The sequence below is a fragment of the Aulostomus chinensis genome, chromosome 3 (assembly GCF_037954235.1).
Source record: "Aulostomus chinensis isolate RoL2024-O1b breed Wild chromosome 3, RoL_Achi_v1.0, whole genome shotgun sequence".
Lineage (NCBI taxonomy): Eukaryota > Metazoa > Chordata > Actinopteri > Syngnathiformes > Aulostomidae > Aulostomus > Aulostomus chinensis.
Window position 1 is genome coordinate 22,290,652 of NC_141322.1, and position 12,866 is coordinate 22,303,517.

At 39.8% G+C, this 12,866-nt stretch overlaps 1 protein-coding gene across 7 annotated transcripts in view; it reads right to left on the reverse strand.

The window, feature by feature from the left end:
- pparg (peroxisome proliferator-activated receptor gamma) overlaps positions 1-12,866 on the reverse strand; it is a 33,428-nt gene that overhangs the window by 14,560 nt on the left and 6,002 nt on the right. The window contains exon 1 of one of the 7 annotated variants that reach the window (XM_086199718.1): positions 5,362-5,418. The exons of 5 other annotated variants lie outside the window; for them this stretch is intronic. The gene's annotated coding sequence lies outside the window, so the exon portion shown is untranslated. Of the gene's footprint in view, positions 1-5,361; positions 5,419-12,866 lie in introns of those variants that run through there. One more of the 7 variants, XM_086199719.1, reaches the window with a different exon arrangement.

Genomic DNA, 12,866 nt, shown 5'->3' on the forward strand with positions numbered 1-12,866 from the left:
AAAGTTCTTACTGTTTAACAGATTAAATGATTCAATGATTAATGCTGAAAATAAATCAATCGGAGATGAAAATAATCATTGGTTGCAGCCACAGTTTAAAACCTTGGGTTTGAGCTTTCTTTTTGTCGCGTAAAACGAAAATATAAACCAAATTTAACAAAATGTACTTCAACTTAACTTGACAGTTTCAACACTTCAGTTCTATATTTCAGCCAATCGATTTACAAAGTAGTTTTACAAAATAAAAATAACTTTAACTCTGAGAATTGTACCCTATGTATTGAGATTTAGTATTGAAGGCATCTTTTTGATACATGATATGAAGCAATTTGGTTCATGTCATGAGAGTAGGAGAGCTGTGTACTCAGCTGTAGACATGTGACTGTGGTTTGCTGCTTGTGGATGTATGTTTTATACTCTATCAGGGAAATGTAGAGGTCTTTGGCTCAGTCTCAATAACACAGACGGGACGGTTAGTGGTTAACTGCTGCGTTAGAACAGAAAATCGACTCAAAATGAACCTTATTACATCAATTACTTGAAAAGAAATCTATCACTTGAACTGAAATGTATGACGCCATACTTTGGCACTGTGTTTCAAACCAATAACCTCCTTTAGGTCTTCTTCTCAGAGTTGCCACAAATAAACAATGGCCCAATAGCTAACTCAGATCAGACACTGAAGTCAGCCGAGATGGTCAAAGTCCAGTCATCAGAGTTTACTGCAGTACGCACAAATGAATCACAAATCAAGGCTATATTATCACCAGTGAGTTTATATAAGGTTGTGTGGTAATACTTCTCCAGCTTGTCCCTTGCATATTTGCTAGTCTAAATAAGTTATGAAACAGCGGCCCACTGTAGATTAAAGTTACATAAATGGAACGAACTCAGCTCAATCTATGGAGGATGTTTTATGTTGGGGATCATTTTCATCAATTTATCAAATATTAATGACAGTAATAGGATGGGCACATTGGATTATATAAATTAACACCAGTTCTGGCAGCACGGTGGTGCAGTGGTTAGCACTGTCACCTCACAGCAAGAAGGTTCCATGGGCACGGGATCTTTCTGTGTGGAGTCTGCATGTTCTCCCTGTGCCTGCGTGGGTTCTATCCGGGTACTCCGGCTTCTTCCCACCGTCTAAAGACATCAAGAGGGGACCAGGCTATATGTGTTGTCTGTCTATATGTGTTGGCCCTGCGATGGACTGGCGACTTGTCCAGGGTGAACCCTGACTCTTGCCCGAAGGCTGCTGGGATAGGCTCAAGCTTACCCTTAACAGGATAAGTGGAAGAAAATGGATGGATGGATGGACAACAGTTCTCATATTCAATGGAATAAAACAGGTTTCTAAAAGTTTATTTTAAAAAGTAGCTGGTTGATAATGAAGATCTATGGCACAGATGACTAATTCAAATTATGGTGTGGTTATTTGCAGAGCTTGTTAATAGTGTGGCCTTTTCTTAGGTTTTTGACTGAAGGATTTAGAAGAATAAGGACGAATATAGAACAGTTTGTAAATATCCAACAGAGTAAAAGTCCTGTGATCCTGAACCACCTGGCCTCCCACATAACCCTTCATCGAGTCTTAAAATAAACATCGAATGGAGCGCCTGATTTGAGAAAAAAACAAAAACAAAACAAGCAACAAATGAATTATGCAACAGGACAAACCTAAAATAAGAATACTCTGATGGCACAGTAGCGCCACGTATAAAAATGGCTTGAACTGTTGCCAAATTGCCTGGCAAAACATCCCCAAGGAAAAAACATCCTCCTCACTCAATTACTTATTGTTTCCTTTTTATCGTTTGGAATGTGGCAACGAAGAACAGTGGGGGATCTACTTAAAATCTACAACACGATGAAATTGTTCCAGCACACACGACAGACAAGGGACCGTGTGTATATTTAAGGTTCAGCTTCCAGGGCCTTGGAAGTGGCTTCAGGGGAAAATGTTGACTATTAATAGCCAGAGAAATCTGGTTCTTTTTCCATTTCTTAACCAGCTGCCAGCCAATCAATCCTTCACATGGAGCAAACAGTCCGCAAAACACACAAACTTAGAACGACCCAAAACCTGGTAGGTCCGAGAGAGAGCGAGCACTCTGGAGATGATGAATAAAAGAGAAATCAAATTGCACCCTAGAGGCTTTTAGAAAATCCCATCTTTTAGGAAATTTATGTCACTGCTGACGTCACTTGTGGACTCTTGAGCACACAAAGTAAAACAGGAAGGATGCAGCAGCCTGGCAGTGAAAGCAAGGCGCTTTAATCACGTCCTATCGAAGGTGAACACTAATTTTGTACTGTGGCCTTCAAGCTGAAAGTGTTCATGGAAACAGATGAAACCTACTGAATTCAACATGTTTGTATCTGTGACTGGCGTTTGGGCAAACAGACTGTTAGACATCATAAAAGGTGACAGATGATTATTAAGGATGTGCAGTGTTTGCAAATGGGTGTGTTTATGTATGTGTGTGTGTGTGTGTGTGTGTGTGTGTGTGTGTGTGTGTGTGGGTGTGTGTGTGTGTGTGTGAGAGAGAGAGAGAGCACGTGCATGACATTTGAGTCGTTATCTCCTGTCTGGTTTCAGAATTCCACATGTCAGAACTCGTCTCTTGAGTACAGTGTGTAGGCGTAATTTCACTCACCCATTGACGCAGTCTTTTTTTCTATGGAACAAGTTTGGATTTGGAAACTTCCATAAAATCCAACACACAGTGTTGATATGTTTTCATATTTCAGTTCCCACCACGCAGCTAACTCTGTAATCCAGCCATGTGCTGCCCTGTCACAAGACTGTCGCTCTGGTTGCAGTCTGCACCTAAATCAAAACCCTGATTTTTATTGATAGACATCACAATTGATATGTATGTTCAATATGCATTTAAAGTTCATCAAAAAAAAAGTAATGTTAATTTCAAAATCAAGCACCACTAAATACCCCAAATCTGACCCAGCATAACAAAAATAGTGAAAACCACACATAAAAAAAACACTTTTAATATAATCGATAATGCCATTTTTGGTATCAAGTGAATAAATAATAAAAATGAACCAATGTGTTTTTTATATTCCTGCCAGGAAGCCAAATGTTGCAATAGCTGGAGAGACACCACGCTACCGGGTATCTCTTCAACAATATAGAAGAGCCAGAATGACACTGCATGAGACCACATGCTGACAGCAGCAATGACCTCAATCATCACATTGAACTTGATCATTTTACATAAACAAAAACATGAATCATTCTAATACAGGCATTAAGAAGGTATGGTGACCCAGAAAGCAGGATTATTTAACTAAATCATAACTTTCAGGGAGGTGGTAATGTCTCAGCCTGAAAGAAGGAGTTCATGGAAAAAAAGTCAAGCACAGACACACAAAATGGTTTCTTCAGGGAAAAACTTGCAAAATAAATGAAATATTTTGCCATTTCTTCACAACTGTAATGAGTCAGACAGTTCTGATGCAAACAGGAATACTTAAAAGAAATGGTGTAATCCCCCAAAGTTCGCCCTTTAAAACTGTTTCAAATAAATAGCTCAAGAATCAAAAATACTATACAAAAAAAAAATACATTAAAACTATCAATTTAAAATGATGAAGTTCAGTATGCATTACGAAAATCTCCATTATCATCATCGGCATCATCATCATTATCATTTCCTCTAAGAGTGTAAAAGCCTCCCACACAATAGGAGTCATTTACCAGTCTAGCAAAGAAAATACACAACATTAGGACCCGATTAAGATAACAGAGAAGTCAACAGCGGAGCCGGTTTGTGGTATTTAGTCTGCTGTATTTAGTAATGCAAAAAACAAAAGGTAGAACCTGCCCCACTGCATTCACAGGCATTATGTTTATCGTCTCTCTTTAAATAAAAACTACGCTCCCCTTTCTTAGGAGAAAAAATGCATCACTAACATCAGATAATCAATGGAGATATTTCAGAATCTGGATGGAAGGTGCTAGAAATGATTTTGTCAAGAGAATTCTGCTCCACTGTAAAACTAATAATTTAAACAAGTTTCTTAAAAACATTCTGAAGACAAATTACGTGTGGTGGAGTATTTCCCCTCGAGAACAAGGTGTGGTTTGCTGCTTCTTTTTTTAATCACAGTAAGCCCTTTATATCATCATAGTTGTCCTGTTTTTGAGGGAGAGAGTGAAAGCATTGAAATCTGTAACTTCCTTACCGCTTCATATAAAACAGTATGGGCTTCAGTGTTGGGTGACTTCAACAAAGACATACCCGCCAGCACATCTGCCTCGGCCCTCACCATTGCTTAGAAAAGTGTGCACGTGATTTCTGCCTGGTTACTGCAACATCAGGGAACCGTAATAATCATGAATTTTTATAATGCTTAAAATTTATTTCTAAGAAGCTGGTTTTACCAAATATGTTAAGCAGCTGTTCTTTTACATATCAAAAACAGCAGTCGCAGTTGCACTTAGTTGCAGTTACGAGCAAGGCAGCCAAGCTGCTTCACTCTTCAGGAAACTGGCACTTTTTAAAAAACTTTGTGGGTGTTAAGCCACTGTGGGCAACATTACCTGAAAGGGCCTCCCCCCTCTTCACTTAAATGATCAAACAAGAGAGTGATGGAAAACTCGGTGTCAGTCAGAGGTCTGGACTGCCCACTCAACAAATTCAAGAACATCGCTTACTACGTTGGTCGTGAATTTACACCTAACACTTCAAAGCTTTACACAGTGCAGGGTTACAAACCACAACCTCTGTCTGCTCAACACAGATCTGTGTAAGATAGCACTTTGACACATTTCTGTTTTTTTTTATCCGATTGTTAAGTTCCAAAGCCAACAAAGTGGAGCACTAAGCACAGGTCAAGTTGAGGACAAGGCAACACTTGCAAATTGGGCACAATTGGGTTTCAGAAAGTGTGCTTTTCTTCCTTTTACATATATAAATATGAGTTTTTAAGATGAAACCACAGCATTTTCCCCCAACATATCACCCAGTTGTGCCTTTACTTGAAACATAGAAACAACTCATTTGGCTCTGTTACATGACAAAAAAATATATAAACCACAGGTTATTTGCTCTCTAGTGCTGGTATACTGATGACATTTGTCTTTTATTCAAACCCGAATAAGCTCATGAGGTGATTAACTGTCAGAGAGAAGGTCCACAGCATATCTAATTATCTGAATTTTCTCACTGCAAAGTGCTAATAGGCTCCTCATGAAAGACTTGAAATCCAACAATCACACCGTAATAAAATGTCTAAATGTCATCACAGCTACCTGGCAGTCAAAAGCATGTTCAATACAGACACATGCGCGTGCTCACACACAAACACACACAGATTACAGTAAAGTCCACTCACCCTGTTTTTTTCTTTTAATTGAGTGTTCAGTGTCAGCTCACTGACCAGAAAACTAACAGTGGTAGAGAAAGCAGATGAAACTGCTTATGTCTGTATATGTGTGTGTACGTGTGTGTGTACGTGTGTGTGTATGTGTGTGTGTTTGTGCATCTATGTGCGTGCGCGCGTGCATGCGTTGTCATGCTTATCCTCAGGAAGTGATGACCCATAGAAAGGGAACTACACACATTTTCTCTCTGACAGAGTCTGGGCTCAGCAGAAGTTCAGACAGCTAACAATCATGTGGTCTGGCGTGTGTGTGTGTGTGTGTGTGTGTGTGTGTGTGTGTGTGTGTGTGTGTGTGTGTGCATTTGTGATTTTTATTCCTCAGTCTTTTAGTTGTAGTATGTGCATGTCTTTGGTTATTCATAAAGTGTATATTTGTGGAAATAAAGTCTTTAACTATTCTTAAAAATGGTCTCTTATAATACTTCAATAAATGTGTGTGTGAGCGAGAAGGCGATAGAGAGAAGGAGAGAGAGATGGTAGACATCAGATGCAGATGATTTCCTGTTGCTTCACTCTTGACAGGCGACATCATCATGCCTCTCTTGTTGCACTTCTCTCCCTTTGCTCAGTCACTTGCTGTCAATGTGACAGTGGTGTGGTGACGCAGTCATTTCTGCCTCCTCATGCAATAAAGTGAACACAACAACTTGTGATTTACTCATAGTTTTCCATATTGGACTTTTTTATAACCAGTTTGACTCAGATTACAGCTCTGATATTCTGGTATTTTTTTTAGTAAATCTTGTTGTGCTGTACTGCAACTATGATTAACATCTGACCTCAAATCAGTTTTTCATGAATTCTTCATTGTTTACCAGCATTTCTATCACTTGAATACAACACATTGTCAGTTTTCCTGCAGGTGTTTTAAATAACTAATTAAACATCTTGGCACGACACAATGGTTCAACATTTAAAGTAACACCAGCAGATTTATGGATACAGATTAATCTGCATAAATCCTGTAGAAGAGCAAAACTTGACAAGGATCCTGAAAGAAGACTTTTCCCTGTAGTGTGTAAGTGTATCAATGGAACAACGGGCCGAGGTTTGACGGTAGACTAGTCTCACTCTAGTTTGACGGCTTTGGCAGAGTGAGAGAAACAGAATGATCAACAGGCAACAACTGAAGCACAAGAGCTGCAATAACAAGACAAAAGACCTGATAATGCAAAGTAAACCAAACACTTTTTGAGTACACTGCTTACAGGAATATGAAGGAAAGCCAACTGTGTCATCACACGATATGAAAGGACTTCTTCTTTAGGCCATGATGATGACGTGAATGTGTACGGAGGACTAAAACTAAATAATGCATAAAAAATTAAACAGATGTAAACATTAAAAAAAATTGATATAATTTGACATAAAATTATATGTTTGTTTTAAATTGTTTCTGTATTTCTTAGCTTTGTGTAGATCTCCCTTTTTATTAATTTACTTCACCATTTGTTATTTACTCTTGTTTTTTTTAGTCCTAAAACAGTTATTTCTGCATTTTCTATTACAACATACAATTCTTTATGCATTTCCAGCTCTCATTCAATATTGTCATGGGGTTAGTTTTTTTTTTCATCAGGTTAAGGTCATGCTGCAATAATATATACAAAGAAAATGGAGAGAGAGAGAGAGAGAGAGCGAGAGAGATTCAGAACCCCTACAGTGCTGTTTTACTCATTACATAGGCTACGTCAACAAATAAGGTGACCCAACAGGTCTTGCGATAAAGGTCGCCATGCCTCACTCAGGTACAACAAAAGTCTGCAACATTAGAGGCTAATCTAACTTGTCCATCTTTCGATCAGCCTTTTGATCATTGTCTCATAATTTAAGTATCCATTGTGATGGAGAGGCTTGCCAGATTGTTCAGGATATCTTTCACATTGCTGTCAGAAGAATGTTACTGGAACGTGAGGTGGGTCTTGCATCCCAGGGCGGCAGTACTTCAAATGAACTAATGGACTTCAAAAGAAACTAATGGACCACTGTTGTAGCGTATAAATGTGTGTATGTGTGTGTTTATGTGAGTGTGTGTAATTTACTTCTCTCTGGGAATCTTTACTTTTCATAATAATCTAAGGACATGAACTTTCACCCAATTCCTTTAAATAGTTATGAGTTAATGGTTGATGAGTCCCTTGAGCCTCAAGAGCTTCCTTGCTGGATAATGGGAAGGAGTGGTGCATGCTGTCAAGGCCTCAAACACACACACACACGATGAATGTGTCATTCTGCACCATTGAAAGCAGAAGGCTCACGTGCACAGAAAATTTACAGAGACAGTTACACTCCTTCAAGTTATGACTTTGGTGAAAAAACTGACACCCCTCAAACAAACAAAAACAGTGTACAATTTCAATCAAAAGCTACTTTTTCTCAGACGTTCACAAAGAAAGGAACAGCACAGCTGAGTGTGACAAGCGCTGCATCGAAAACAAAGCATTTGAAAGGATAAGAGCGGACGGCATTGAAATAAACAACTGCTTGTATACAATTGCCATGCGTAATGATGTAACAGGGTAAGGAGCTCCTCATGTGAGTGTGATCTCAGCTGCGGGAGTGTAGGAGAAATCATTGAATTCACCAAGATTTATAGCCTTAAGTGTGTTCTGACGCAAACAATGAGTGAGAGGAGGGATACATATTGGGAAGAGGCACAATGTGGGAAGGGTCATGTTCGTTCCTCGAAGTGTAGAGGAAAAGACAGGAGTGTGCTGCAGGACAATAACAACAGATGTGACTATATTACAGAATGTTCTATGTGTGTGCTGGCTGGGAAAGGTGTGCGGAAAAAAGAAACAATAAAATAGTGTTGTTTGTAAAAAGGAAGGGCTCGATGTTCAAGGTAGTTATTAAATGGGAAAAATAAACATCTGCAAGGCTCAACAACTGGAAACCATGTCCTCTGCAGGGTGATGTGCAGTCGACTGACAGGTCCATCTCTTAACACTTCACTTAGACTCTCTTTAAGGGTTTTCTAAGGGTCTTTTTTCTTTGCTAGAAGTGAGTGGAAACAATTACGAGTTTGAGAAAAAACAAAACTTGTGAAACAGAACCAGTCCGAAGTCTTTGGAGCAGTACTTGTGCACCAGCCGTGTACTGGTAAACACTCTCTTGGCAGCAACACTGGCATTGGGGGATGGCCCAGCCAAAGTCACAGATGAAAATGGCCTCAAAGATTGTTGGCCACATTTGAGAAAAACATAATTCAAAACAAGTGTTGCTTGCCATGTTTAACATTCTAAATATCTCTCTTCCCTCTCTCTCTGTGTTGCTATGTCCCCGATTAGTTTCACTGCAGAGGACAACTAGGAGTGAGCATTTCCAATCGGGCGTGTTGTTGATAACATGTAAGGATTGTGGGTTTGCTGGTGGTCATTCTAAACTATCTGGCCTTGGTGGTTTACAGGCATGTAAAGCATTTGGCTTCCTCTGTATAATGAAGTAGTGGATGCGTAGCTCGAATAGGAACACTTGCTCATTTTTTTTTAGTTTGTTTGACAAAACTAGGAACACAAGAAGGTGGAAGGAATGTTTTAAAAGGTGTGCGTCAATTCTCTCACAAAAGATGCACTCTTTAGCATACATACCTAACTACCCACACAACTACACACAACTTTGCTTTTTAGTAGTTTGTGGGGTTACATGTAACAAAACAACGGACTCGGCTACTAAAAGTTTAACATGATTTAAATGCCATGAATTTCCCTGTTTAGAAACTCCAGCAAAATTACTTGACATGAGGAGCTGAGTTTGAAAATTTGATTTATTATTCGTATTTTGAAGTCTCTACTCTTAAAAGTAAAATTTAAAAAAAAATTAATTTCAAATTGCAACCAAACAATTTTATCAGAAAGGTACAAGTGATCTTTTTTTAAAGCCTCCACACTGGCAACAGTTGCTTTTTTTTTCATTTTTCCAGTTGTTCCTGTGTATCATTGTCAAGAAAGATATATCTCAAGACTTGAGTCAATATTCTTGGGCCCATTGGTCTATTTGGACTAAAGGATTAATGAAGATATTAGATTAAGAGGGTCAAAGGTCAAAGACACTGAATTTATGTCCCTCCAATTCATGTGAATGCTTATGTAATCAAAGGAATGACTGGGGGAACAGGAGAACATTAGGGGATGTTTTTTAACATCCATAGCTGAATCACAACAATTGCCTACATGTATAATATGATAACATGAAGTAATGACCTTTGAAAGGTCAACAGTAAACTTTACTGTGACAAAATGTTCTGCAACCACATTATTGGGCAAATTGGCAGCTAAACATTAGGGTTAATGTGATTCTGTTTTCAACCAAATAAAAGTTGCTGTGTGTTGGCTGCTGCAGCTGAGAAAATCTGCCAGCGCCAGTAGTCATTGAGGGAGTAGCCAAACTAAATTTGAGGGGGTGGGTTTACGTGCAACATCTTCAGCAGGACTTACATCACTGATGTCTCAAGTGATGCCACATCCAATGAAGCATTCAGAACTTTGTGCACTCACAGTCTGAGTCAGTCTGAAGTTCCCATTAGAGACACAGGGTTTGAGGAGGGGCTGTTGGCTCCCACATCTTTCTAAAATTGAAATTGGGACAAAGGCTGCTTAATACCCTACCATCTGTTGAATAAGATCTATGTTAAAGTGCATTGGCAGAAAAAAAATATTATTAGTCCATATGTGTGTGTGTATGCACCAGAGCATGTGCTTTCTAATGTGTGTGTGTGTGTGTGTGGGCGAGGATGGATTACCAAACAAGCAACTGCCAAGGTTTTATCACACGAATTAGTTTGGGAGACTGCACCAATAAAATTTATAGTAGTTGAAACGATAAGAGCCTTACACGCCACAAGAGTCCTTCATTGTTATTTAATCTCAGCGTCCTGCCTTATAACTAGAGAATTTTATTAAGGAATCATTCTGATCACGGTAATAGTTTATAATAGGTGATAACGGTTTCTTTCATTGAACAATCTGTTTGGAAAAGGAGAGAAACTTATTCCATTTAGAAAAGCCTTCATTGTTGTTAACTGTTCATCTTTTGAGAATAAAAAGAAATCCGTTCTGATGAAAGTGATGCTACCAAAGTCTCCAACAAACATTGCTTTACCTGCAATGAAACCAGATTTCAGTCTCCTCAGAGGACACTGATTGGGTGCTTCCATCCATCCATTTTCTACTGCTTATCCTGTTAAGCAGTGGTCCCCAAACTACGGCCTCCATATTTGGCCCGGCCCCCTGAACAATACCTGAGACGCATTTCAAATGTTTTTTCATATATGCGTATTTGTATTTGATAATAAAATTTGGCTTTTGCAATAAAATGTTCCTTAGCTATGAACTACTTTCATTATTAACTACACTGTGTGTTCACACCAAATGCCAATTCGCACTTTCGCCTTCACAGTTTCCAGACATGTGAATGACATGAATACAGTCGGGCAGCCTGAATGACTAATACATTTCGCGTCGCGAAATTCGCGTCATTCGCGCAAGTTGAAAATATTCAACTTTGCCAAAAAATTTGCGTTAAGCTCGTTGAGGTTGTCCCGACATCACTCTGCTGACTGTGTCACAAGATGGACGACAAGTTGATTGTGGCTGTGTGTGGGAACCCGGTGCTATATGACACTACGTGTAAAAATCACAAGAACCGGTTGAATATGTTGGTGTCCATTCGTGAAATTCTGTCACCGATCCTAGTTAGCAGGTCGTGAAACTGACCAGTCGTCATCTGAAAATGCCGCAGGCAGCGGCATTTATCCAGACGCAGCCCCTGGAGGAGCTTGGTGAATTTCACTTGTGCTCGCCTCTAGATGGTGTTGTGAGCTCAGATATGACGGTGTTTAGTTTTCCGACATATTTCGGCCTTCCACAGCAGGTACAACACAACAGTTCTTTGAATATCCATGGTAAAATGGCAGAAAGAAATGTTGCCGGAAATAGTCGCTACTCGGGCAAGTGAGCGAATTCGCGTTTGGTGTGAACACACAGTCAGTTAACTATTTAATACACGCATACAACGTGACATTCTATTCCACCCTTCTGCAGTCTGTGCCCATATCTGGCATCTGGTAGTGTCATTATATATTTCCTGACTTTTTTCTGTGAAGAACCCAGAGAGGGTTATTTGGTTGTGTGGCTTTCTGGAAAACAATAAATTTTTACGTTTAGGCACCCCTGTGATCGTCACACTTTTTCTGTTACAAACTGACCCCGGCCCCCCATTAGAGAAGGGAAAAGTTATGTGGTCCTCACAGGAAAAAGTTTGGGGACCCCTGCTGTTAAGGGTCGTGGAGGGGCTGGGGCCGATCCTTGAGGCTTTCGGCTGTGAGGCGGGGTTCACCCTGGATGGGTCACCAGTCAATCGCAGGACCAACACATAGAGACAGCCAACCATTCACACTCACAGCCACGCCTATGGTCAATTTAGAGTATCAATCAGCCTCGTCCCCTCTTGATGTCTTTGGACTGTGGGAGAAAGAGAGAGAACCCACGCAGGCACAGGGAGAACATGCAAACTCCACACAGAAAGATCCCGTTCCCAAGCCGGGATTCAAACCCGGAACCCTCTTGCTATGATGCAACAGTGCTAACCACTGCACCACCGTGCCGCCTGGATGCTTCAGAGACACGTGCATAATTTAAAGCATAGAGAGATGGTTTGTCCCGCACTCTGAAATCCTCCCAAGGTAAAAAGAACTGGAAAAAAGTGGCGGCACTTCCTCTGTATTCTACACTATTAATCAGCATCTCACTTTAGACATTACTAACACAAAAACACACGATCGTTTTGGAAATACTTAAAATGTCAAAAGGACATCATCATTTATTCAATTGTTCAACCCTATTAGCTTGCGTGGATTTTTACTTCCTCCTACTAAAGACTGCATTTAATACAACATTTCCAAAGGTGAGGACCAAGAGCCAGTTATCATTCCACCACTGGAAGTGTGTCTTCCTCAAAGGGCCAAACATGACTGCTGAGCCATGTGAGGAGGCAACATAAACATACTATGGTATCTTGAAACAGTCCCTTCATTTATGACAACAGAACAAAGATCAAGTTTCATCCAGTTGCTCACGCACATACACACACACACACGAACACACACAAACACTAACACACATAACCAGTTTCATCTGCTTTCTCTACCACTGTTAGTTAGTTGCTGGTCAGTGAGCTGACACTGAACACACAATTGATAAGGTAAACAGGTTGAGTGGACTTGACTGTATTCTGCATGTGTGTACGTGCTGCTGTGTGTGTTTTGTTTGTAGCGTTACTTATTATATAAGTTGATAAGCGGTGCTTTATCAACACTAAGTCAGATTTCAAGCAGCTCATGAGATTGAAAGCTACATGAGAACACTGAATCAATCCCTTCAGTCGGACAAAAAAATTGGAAGAGGAAAAGAGTCCAAAAGCTTCAGAGGAAACATCACTCAGAACACAAAACACAACCA